Raw genomic sequence first — 11,142 nt, forward strand, 5'->3', positions numbered from 1 at the left:
TCCTATAAGCTCTGGATGGGAATTCAGACCAAAGATTCCTAGGAGATGAGGTTTCTGCAGTTTAAAGGAGAGTAAGGAGAAAGTTCAGGGTTGTCTGAGCTTGCTTAGAGAGAGGAAGGGTGCTGCCTGGTTTTCTGTGGTTTAGTTCTAGGTCTGAGCTCTGGAGCATATTTTTTAAAAAATGCTGTGTTCCAGGAGGAGGCAGAGAATGACTTTCAGCATCCTACTGAATTTCCAACTGACACAGGGCAAGAGGGAGAGAGACCTGCAAGGGGAAAGAACAAGATTCTGAACCTGGGTCAAAAATGCTGCCAGTGCAAAGGTCTCAGCCAGTGGCAGGGATGCCAAGAGTCAAAAGTCCTGCTTAGCAAATAAACAAACGACTTTGCAGGCCACCAATAAAGCAATCAGAAGAGGAGGAGGAGGAGGTTGCCCTTCCGAGCCTTTTGCTCCAGGTAAAAAGATCAAGGCTGCAAATTGCTTTATGGCTTTGTTCAGCCTTGAACTGGTGCCACCCCAGCAGGAGGGTGTTCAAGGTTGAAAGAGCTTGGGGAGAGTGATCAGCATGTTCTGTACGAGGGCAGAGGAGGAGGGCAAGCGGTGGAGGAGGCACAGAAGCCACTGCAGAATCCCAGCAGGTTGGATAAAAGGGAGAATTTCCAGGAAGATACTGTTTCTGCCACATACCAGTGCTGCAGAAGTGAGAAAAGCAGGAGGCACCTCAATCCTCATTTCAGGCAAAGCTGTTAGAAGTTACAGGAAAAAGCCACAGCGCTCTGTTCTACCTTGTTACTATTTGTGAGCTGTAGATGCAACACTTTTGCTGCACGAGGACCTTTCCCAGCCCTGTTTCATAAGGGGAGGGGGCTGCCCTGCGGGACATCTTTGATAGCCTTTTCTTCTAAGGAGCAAATCCTACACAAATCCAGAGTGGTGTTCCTAAGACGGTTGGGTGGCACCTTGTACGTCTCCTTTGCGCCAACTGCTGCAGCCATGCTGGACCACATCAACAAGGCCGAGAACGGGTTTTTTGTTACCTGAGGCAGACCCTGGGAAGCCCAGGTCCCCCATACACACTGCCCAGGCCTGTGCCCTGGGGAGGTCACTTCAGTAAATAATAATAATAATAATAATAATAATAATAATAATAACTTTTATTTATACCCCGCCCTCCCCAGCCAGAGCTGGGCTCAGGGCGGCTAACACCAGTAAAATCACAGTAAAAAACATAATAGGGGGAAAAGAAAAAGAAGAAAAAGAAAAAAACCAATTTAAAATACAGGTTAAAATGCAATTTAAAATACAGCCTCATTTTAAAAGTAGCCAGTAAATCAAGGCCATAAGGGAACGGAAACATAAGGGTCAGACTGAGTCCAAACCAAAGGCCAGGTAGAACAGCTCTGTCTTGCAGGCCCTGCGGAAAGATGTCAAGTCCCGCAGGGCCCTAGTCTCTTGTGACAGAGCGTTCCACCAAGTCGGGGCCAGTACTGAAAAGGCCCTACTACTAATGCAGCAGTTTGACTTCACCCCCGGAGGCGCACTGCATTGTGTCTCGAGATAGACGGATGTCAACAACAGGCAGGCAGATTTTATTCTGTCTGTCTCTTGGTAGACAGAGCCGGAGTCAAAAGTGGGTGGAGCAACAAAGATGGATTTTACCTTTGCAGGGTTGTGACCTGGAAGTGAGCAGTGTTGCTGGGGGGGGCAGTGGCCTGCATGAGACCTGGAAAGAGCCCCCCAGGCCAGATACAGAAGCCTGGAGGTCCACACAGGCCTCAGGCTCCTCCACCTCTGCTTTACTGCACAGATATGGAGGGAAGGGAAAGCAAAACCCTTCAGTTCCTCAGCTACCATAGATTTTTGGTTTGTTTTTAAAGGAATTTGGGCAACCCTAGCAGACAGCACTGAGCTAAGGAAGGTTCATAGCCTGATCCCACATCAAGGCATCTTCCAAATGCTTTATGCCACTTTTTAAGTGACGCAGAGCCCTTTTTCGGATGCAGATGTTCAAAGTGTCAACAAACAGGAGAGAGAAGTGTCACACATCCCCCAGCCAACGTTCATCCAGGAAGGCTGCACACTGCCTGGAAACAAAAGGGGTGGGAGGCTGATTTAAAACAGAAGCTACATTAGCCGAATTACATCCTTCACGGACTTCTCCGTGCCGCAGGAAGGATAAACCAGTCATACAACCCGTGAGAAAGAAAGCACGAATTGGGGGTGGGGACAGGTGTTTATTGTGGGATCAGCACGGCCTCACGTGTGCAGCTTTCCTGTGGCATCTGTGCCAAGCCATCGGCATCCCATATTTTGGGTTGCCAGCTCACCTTTGTCTCCCATTACATCCAGATTTACTTCCTTGCTTTGCAATGACAGGAAGTCCCGTATCTTGGATGCTAGGCCCAGGTCAGCACATCCTTGCTGAGATGATAAGTGGCTTCCTTCCTGTTATGCAAAAGAGGATGAACTAGCCTCTAAGAGAACAACCTGCTTCAGTTGCTAGATTCTTTTGGGGAAGGGACTGGCTGGCAATGAGGTTGCAAAAGAGGCTCTTGTCATCCCCAGGGGGCCTGCAGCAATTTCTGTGACCCTGGAAATATCACACACCTTCCTAGCTGGCCTGGCCATCACCTCCCGTAAAGGAGGAGGTTGAATATAGAGCCCCTCCCTGCGTGTTAACTGTGTGAGCCACCCTAGGTGCCTTGGAGGAAAAAGCAGGATATAAACACAATGAAAGAAAGAAAGAAAGAAAGAAAGAAAGAAAGAAAGAAAGAAAGAAAGAAAGAAGAGTTTGGATTTGATATGCTGCTTTATCACTTCCCGAAGGAGTCTCAAAGCGGCTAACATTCTCCTTTCCCTTCCTCCCCCACAATAAACACTCTGTGAGGGGAGTGAGGCTGAGAGACTTCAAAGAAGTGTGACTGGCCCAAGGTCACCCAGCAGCTGCATGTGGAGGAGCGGAGACGCGAACCCGGTTCCCCAGATCATAGCTGTCAACTTACAGATTTGAAAATAAGGGACCAGCAGCCAAAATAAGGGACCTGCAGCCTCACCTGTTCCAGGCACTCTAGTCTTCCAGTCCTCCTGCAATCTGGTCAAACTCATGCTGGTAGCTTCGAGAACACTGTCCAACCAACTTTGTAACCAGAGGTTCAACTGAATAGAATCTGTATCACATGCACCACAAGGCCTATGCAGCCTCAACTTAAGATGGCTCCCCGGCCTGGCTTTGCACTGCAAAGTTTGCAGCAGCACGTGCAACAAAATGGCGTCCAGCATTCAAAAAACCCCTCAGCTTGCATTAACTAGCCACACACAAGGCATGCAAGCTCCACCCCCCCCAGTTGTTCTTAGACTTGTTATTGGGTGAGCAACACAGCCAAGCAACACAGTTGGAGCCTCCCTCCTCCCTGGCTGGCAGGGAGGGAGGGAGAGGAGCTGCTTCCTTTGACATTTAAGGGGCATCATTTAAGGGACATCCATCAATAAGGGACAGCAGCGGGACATGGCGCTGGAATAAGGGACTGTCCCTTCAAATAAGGGACACTTGACAGCTATGCCCCAGATTACGATACTACCGCTCTTAACCACTACACCAAACTGGCTCTCAGAAAGAAAGAAAGAAAGAAAGAAAGAAAGAAAGAAAGAAAGAAAGAAAGTTGTGTACGGAGCCTATGGACAGCCAACGTGGCACTCTCTGTGTGATGTGGGACTACAACTCCCATCAACCCTGATCATTGGTCATGCTGGCTAACGCAGATGGGAGTTGTAAGTCCAATAATATCGGGGAGGCCACCAGCATTGGCTACCCCAGTCGAGACTAATACAGCTAGTTTACAGAGCATAGTTCAAAGAGATAAACATCAACACAGCTGGTGGAGTCTTACAGGGATTGTCTTCTCCACAGACAAGGGATGAAGGAATAGGACAGGCACTACCAACAGGTAGATCGTGATCTACCGGTAGATCACTGGACGTCTGTGGTAGATCACTGGTAGATCACCGCCTCCCCCCAAAGAAACTCAACAACTTTGGCTCCCCTAAAAAAAGCTCAAGTTTGCCCTGAACCCCCCCCCCAAAAAAAAACAGGGCATGAGAAAAGCTCAACAACTTTGACCTGAACCCCCCAAAAGGGGGTAGATCACTGCCAGTTTTTAACTCTGTGAGTAGATCACAGTCTCTTGGTAGCTGGCCACCCCTGGAATAGGAGAAAGAAAAGGAGACAAGGATCAGCTGCCTCTCCTTCTCTGTCCTACTAGGCTAGGCATCTAGCAGACTGGCTGAGAATTATGATAAGAACGGAAAAGGAAGGGGAAATTGCTGCAGTCTGTATGTTCGCCTGTGGTCAGGAATCGAAATCAGTCAAGTGGATGCAATTGTTTTTAAGCCTGTAAACTGCATGTAAGTAGTGACTTTTAATAAAACATTGTTTTTGGCATTTCCTTTACCTGGAAATGAACTTTAAGCTACATAAGTCACATAAATATTTACATAAGTGGTGATAAATAAGAGACCGCGAGGCAAACTTGTTTTTAATCAGATTTCTACAGTAATCTAAATTTGTACTAATGCATATAACAATTTAATTTTAAAAATTTAAAACAAGAAAAACCAGTTTATACGACTACAGAAACAAGTAAAACAATTGCACCAGCATTAAGGACAGGGTGTGAGGAACTATGTTATTTCTGACTCGAACCCTACCAGAAATCCTTGGTGACCCAATAACAAAACCACCCAAAGATTTACAAAGTAGATCCTGATGTATTTTCTGCCCACTCCTGCATTAGGCTGCATATGCACTATGAATTTAAAGCACCTTTTCTGCCTCCAATGTATCCTGGGAATTTTAGTTTACCCTTCCCAGAGCTATAATTCCCAGCAGATTTAAAGCACATTCCCTCCCTTTAAAAAAAAACCCATGGGAACTGATGTTTACCTCTCAGAAAACTACAATTCCCAGCACCTTTAAACTATGGTTCCCAGGAGTCATGGCGGGGACATGCTTTCAGTGTGGTCTGCTTGCAGCTTGAAACACAATTCAGAGTCTGTGGCAGCACTGGGCACCAGCTGAAGCTCTCTCAACTCCACAATTCCCACCCTGGGGCCTTGGCAGGAAGGAAATCCACACACACAAAGCCCTTGACCCCACCAAGCGATAGGAAGAGCAGCTGGCTGCGAAATCCTCTCCAGATCAAAGAAGAGCTCCTTTCCTGAAGAACTGGCACGCCAGAAGCAAGCAAAGCTGAACTTAAACTGGCAACAGCAGAGCCCTAAAGGGTTATGGCTGCATTTGCGGGCACACGCGCTAAACCCTGTCTGTGGTGCCTACCCCTTTACCCCAAATGATGAAACAAGAGGCCAGAGTACAGTGGTACCTCAGGTTAAGTACTTAATTCATTCCGGAGGTCCATTCTTAACCTGAAACTGTTCTTAACCTGAAGCACCACTTTAGCTAATGGGGCCTCCCGCTGTTGCTGCGCCGCCGGAGCACGATTTCTGTTCTCATCCTGAAGCAAAGTACTTAACCTGAAGCACTATTTCTGGGTTAGCGGAGTCTGTAACCTGAAGCGTATGTAACCTGAAGCGTATGTATCCTGAGGTACCACTGTATGGATTCAAATTGGCCACAACTTTATTGAGCTTCAGAAGTGGGGAACTTGGCACAGGCCTTGGCAGGTAACCCTCTCAGCCCGTCTGGCTGAGGATATGCAGGCAGATGAGGTCCAGTGAGAGGGGACTGTAAAGCGCAAACTTACACAGCATGCCCTCCCACCGACCTCGTCCCGGGAGTTTGACCTACATGGGTCAGGGACTCCCAGTTTTTGCCCTTTAACGGGCCCTGCAAGCGCCGCCGCATGGGGAGGGAGCATGAATGCATCCCCCCCCCCCCCAACTTGATGTTAGACTAAAGGATACCTTGCCAAGGCCGAAAACCACCAAAGTTGTGACAAAATGCTACAGGGAAGGTGAAACCTGCCAGTGCAGGGAAAATTCCTTCCTGGTTCTGAATACATCAACCATCTTACGGCCGCAGCAGCACCCACTGACCTGGAATGCAAAATATTAGCCTGTAAGGAAAAGAATCATTAACTTGAAGACCGCTGACCTAGGATGAAATTATGGAGCCAATAAATTTGAGGGAGGGTGGTTGGGTGGGTGATCCTGGAAGGAAGAACAGCAAAAGAGGCTTCAACAATGGAGTCAGCCTGTTTTCTTTTGGCCTTAGGCCCACCCCCGACCAGCCCGGCCACTGTCCTCCCTGGCCGAGGGTGGGTCAAAGGCCGGCCCAAGCAGGTGGGTGGCACCTGCCCAGGTGAGCCCTGCTCGGCCGCAAACTCTGCCCACCTGTGGGGAAGGGAGGGCGGAAATTGCTTAGACTTCAGCCCAAGGAATCAGCAGAAAACGGGGCCCATCTGTGAGAGTTGGTTACAAGAAAAAACAGTTTGCACGGAGTAACCTCTAGGCATGGGGAAGAAATTAGATCCAGTTCACATGTAAACTCACACTTTCCGAAACAATATACCAACCAAAACACACGCAGCCTTCAAAATTCGCCCTTTGCAATGAGGTTCTCCAGTCGAGTAATGTGCACAAAAGGCAGGTACTAAACGGTTTTTTTAAAAAAAAAAAAATGCGTATTTCAGTGAAAACAGCACTCACAAATGCACGACATTAGGGGAAACGTGCTTTGCAAAAATGTTTCTATTTGGGAGTAATTCAATGTGTATATTAGGAGGAATTCAAACCAAAGCGCCGATCAACTTTCATGAGGGAACTGTTTCTTCATGAGGTAGAGAGCTGGATGTAAGATTGGGAAAGTGAGACACAGGGAGAGAAACCAAAACCAACAGATCTGCCCGGCCCTAATAACCACATTTGACCACAAGTGCTGGTTGGGAAGCCAGTAACACCCATGGGAAAAAGGGCAGCAATGAAAAGGCAGCTATTTAGCCCTGGGCCCTAGTTTCAACATGACACGGAGTTCCCACGCACCTGGTTGCACGCCAGATTATATATATATGCATTTGGGAGGCCCAGGCATGAAATTTAAAGCGTGAGAGGCTACAGTCCACAAGGGCCAGATTTAAGACAGTCAGTAGGCCGAATGCAGGGTCACAGCTGTCCCCTGCAGCAAGAGTGCCTCTGAGCACACGCAGAGTCTGCTTTTCCCTTCCAAGGGCATCTTTTCCAGGCAACTCACAGCTCCAGCAGGGATTCCTGGATCTTTTAACAGTTAAGCAGCAGGGGAAAGTTTTTTTTAAAAAGGCCTAGTTCTCCTCCGAAGGGGAAAACCTTCATCTCTACTGCTCCAGTTCAAACTGTGTGTGTTAAGGCCGGGAGGGTGGTGGTGCTGAGATTTAGAGTCGTCAAGTTGGAAGGGACCACGGGGGTCATCTAGTCCAACCCCCCGCAACGCAGGACTCTTTTGCCCAAAGTGAGACTCGAACCCACCACCTGCGATCAAGAGTCTAATCCTCTAATGACTGAGCCAAATCGGCAGTAGCCCAGTGCTTCTCTCCACACCATTCCCGGCACCCAGAAATTTCGTATGTCAGGGAGAAAGGATCCAGCCTCAGTGAAAACGAGGCGTGGGTAAAAGTCAGCAATTGCTAGAGGGAGTCCGCACTCGATCAGACCAAGGGTTCAGTATGAGACAGCCTCCTCCAACGACTTCATTTGAGCCAGGATTTGCGGTAGTCCCAGAACCTGTTTTCGGGGCCACCTGACCATCTCTGAACATGTGAACCAACAAATGCATGTCTTCCAAACACTCCTCCTCTTTCACGTGCCACAAGTTGCTCCATCACTTTCATCATCATCATCATCATCATCATCACATACTGCCCTATACCCGCAGGTTCACAGGATAAAATCAAAATCTAAAACCACAAAAGACATCACCAAATAAAAACAACAACCCAATAACCCCTCCCCAACACATCTTAAAAGGGCATAGGATGTCCATCAAATCAACCAAAAGCCTGGTTAAAAAGGAACATTTTTGCCTGGCACCTAAAGGATGCGGAGCCACTGCAGAGAAGGCCCCGTTCTCCTGTTGCCACCCTCTGGACCTCTTGAGGAGGAGGCATACAAAGAAGGACCTCAGAAGATTATCTGAGGGTCTGGGTAGGTTCATATGGAAAGAGGCAGTCCTTGAGGTATTGTGGTCCTGAGCCGTTTAAGGCTGCATAGGACAAAACCAGCACTTTAAATTGGGCCCGGAAACTAATTGGCAGCCAATGCAGTTGGACCAGGATCAGTGCAATATGCTCAAACCGTCTTGCTCCAGTGAGCAACCTGGCCGCTGAATTCTGCACCTAGCTGAAGCTTCTGAACAGTCTTCTGAGGCAACCCTACGTATAAGGCATTGCAGTAATCTTTTAGGATGTGTAAAGTTGCCAGCTTTTCTCTCGTGGTAAAATTCCTGTGCTTTTTTAAAATTTAAAACCCCCCTGCAAAACAGGCAGAAACCCAACAGGTGCGGTTTCCCCTCTCACTGCAACTGGGACACTGTGAAAAAAGAAACCCCACTTCTCCTCCTGGATTCATCCCATTGCTCCAAAGCAGGGAACTGTTCACGGAACAGAGGGGCTCCAGCAAGACGAGGCATTTTACTCCAGACTTCACAATATCATCCTGCAGTTCTTTCTTTGGCTTACTGGCTCCAACACAGCAACCAATAAAAGTGACGGCCTGAAATTCAAGGAGTGCCTCTAATTCCCTCCAAGGGAATCCTCCCCAAACTAGGAATGGCATTTCCCTCACCCTGCACTGCCAACCATTCCACACACAGAAAACCACACAACTGGAAGGGAGTTGCCATCCCCAAGACATATTTTCCACTTTACGAGCTCAGTAAAATAATAATAATAATCTTGCTATGAAACCAACCTGAATGTTTGGGAGACACGCCTGCAACCTAAAGGTGCTCTGATTGGAGTGGGGGTGGGGTTAGAGACAGCAACCACAGAGAACCCAGGTGTCCTGGCTGTTCCAATACATCGTACCTTCTGTCCTTGACAGGAGAACACAGAATTATGTCTGCCTTTGCTGCTGTTGAACCACAATCCCCTTTCAGGAGAAACCAGGCACACTGAGCTCCCGCTTCAAAGGGCTCAGTGCGCAGAACATGTGAAGAGATGGAACTGATTGAGCATTTTTCGTAGAGCGATTCACGTCAAGCCGCCAAGTGGTCAGTCGCAGAGCTTTCTGGGGCTCACATGCAAGGCAGCCCACAATACTTAAGTGATCACAATACTTAAAGCCTATTTCCATCCTAAGGTAAAGGTAAAGGTACCCCTGCCCGTACGGGCCAGTCTTGACAGACTCTGGGGTTGTGCGCCCATCTCACTTAAGAGGCCAGGGGCCAGCGCTGTCCGGAGACACTTCCGGGTCACGTGGCCAGCGTGACATCGCTGCTCTGGCCAGAGCCAGAGCCAGAGCCGCACACGGAAACGCCGTTTACCTTCCCGCTGGTAAGCGGTCCCTATTTATCTACTTGCACCCGGAGGTGCTTTCGAACTGCTAGGTTGGCAGGCGCTGGGACCGAGCAGCGGGAGCGCACCCCGCCGCAGGGATTCGAACCGCCGACCTTTCGATCGGCAAGCCCTAGGCGCTGAGGCTTTAACCCACAGCGCCACCTAAGCAGCCCCAAACACACCTGAGAGGAAGGCACACGTTTCCAGCAAGATCCGCTTTGCAAAGGGACCTCTTCTTCCAGGTGTCCTTTATATCACACATTCACGATGATTTGGGTTCAGGATGCTGCCTGGGCAGTCGTACGCAATGCCGCTTTCAGTGCTCAGTTGCACCTGCAAATGTTTGGAGGCGGTCCTGTTGCTTCGCTGCCAAGCAGTCCGTATTTTGCAACACCCTGAAGACACCCCATAGCTTTTCGTACCGCAAACGCCCAGCTCTATCTCTCCCATCATTGCGCTGTATGCCCTGTGGGCAGTGCCAGTGCATCAGCAGAACAACTAATAAAGCAAAACAAATCTACAACCAACGCGATTCACATCAAGCTGTCAATAAAGCTCAGGTCAGTTACCGCCGCTCAGCCTAGCCTACCTCACAGGGTTGTTGTGGAATTTTATTTTATTTTTATTTTTTTAAGAGAGCCCTGCATTCGACCTTGAGCTCCTGGGAAGTGTGATATAAAGGCACGAGGGAGGGAGCAAAGCCACACCTTTTGAGCTTCGGCCTGTCGGGTTTGTCGCGCTTAAAGAGTCACCGAGAGCAGGGTGCCAACTCTGTAGAAAGGTCCCGACGACGTAAGCCCGGTTTGCAGCGGGCACGAAGCTCACATGCCCTCCGCAGAGTTATGCCGAGCTGGCGGAATAACAACCGGCTGACTTGGCACCTTCCGGGTGATGCGGAGATATCGATCTGCCAGGGGAGCAGGAACGTGCGGAGGAGATACGAAGGAGCCGGGCTAGGGATGAAGGGACCAAAACCACCCCGGCCAAAAATCCTCTCTTTTAAGACTCCCCGAGAAAAAGAGATAGAGACAGACAAAGACTCTAGTTTGGAAGGAGCAGCTCGTCAAAAAAGAAAGCCCCGCTCCCACTAGCTATGGCCGCTGAAGAGCGACGGCAAATGCACTCTGCATGTGCTCAGGGGCACCCTCGTCTCCTTTTCCCCACCTGCACCCGAACTTAGTTTCAACGGGCTCCTTCCTCTCTCTCCTGCCCTTTGCAAGTTGCGCACAAAGCCTGGACGGCGGTGGGGCGTGGGGGTGTGTGTTGGGGAAGGCGCCCCCCACGCGTCTCCCCGGGGGTCCTCACCTGGTGCCAGAGACTCCCACGCAGCCGCTTCCCGGTCCCTTTCTCTGCCTTCGGAGCCCCGTCGCGGCCGCTGCCTTTGTAGCTGCGGCGCCTCGCGGCTCCCCGCCCCCGGGAAGGCGGGTCCCCGCAGGTCCGAGCAGGGGTTGGATCCCGTCGGCGCCTGCCTGTGGTAGTCCGGAGACCCGGCGCTCGCTCAGCCTCACTCACTTCCACGGGTCTCCTCGGAGTAGAGCTTAGTTGGCATTGCGCTTTCGTTTAAGCGAACGAGAAAGAGCGCTCTTAACCAGGTTCAGCTCCCCCACCCCATCTCACAAATGTTGTTGTTTAGTCGTTTAGTCGTGTCCAACTCTTCATG

General features: G+C 49.7%; 1 protein-coding gene across 1 annotated transcript in view; it reads right to left on the bottom strand.

The window, feature by feature from the left end:
• The window catches only part of HSD3B7 (hydroxy-delta-5-steroid dehydrogenase, 3 beta- and steroid delta-isomerase 7), a 53,389-nt gene extending 42,479 nt beyond the window's left edge, over window positions 1–10,910 (bottom strand). The window contains exon 1 of the mRNA XM_079950289.1: window positions 10,788–10,910. The gene's annotated coding sequence lies outside the window, so the exon portion shown is untranslated. The remainder of the gene's footprint in view (window positions 1–10,787) is intronic.
• Window positions 10,911–11,142: the final 232 nt, after the last annotated feature.

Source organism: Podarcis cretensis, assembly GCF_951804945.1.
Source record: "Podarcis cretensis genome assembly, chromosome: 13".
NCBI classification, from domain to species: domain Eukaryota; kingdom Metazoa; phylum Chordata; class Lepidosauria; order Squamata; family Lacertidae; genus Podarcis; species Podarcis cretensis.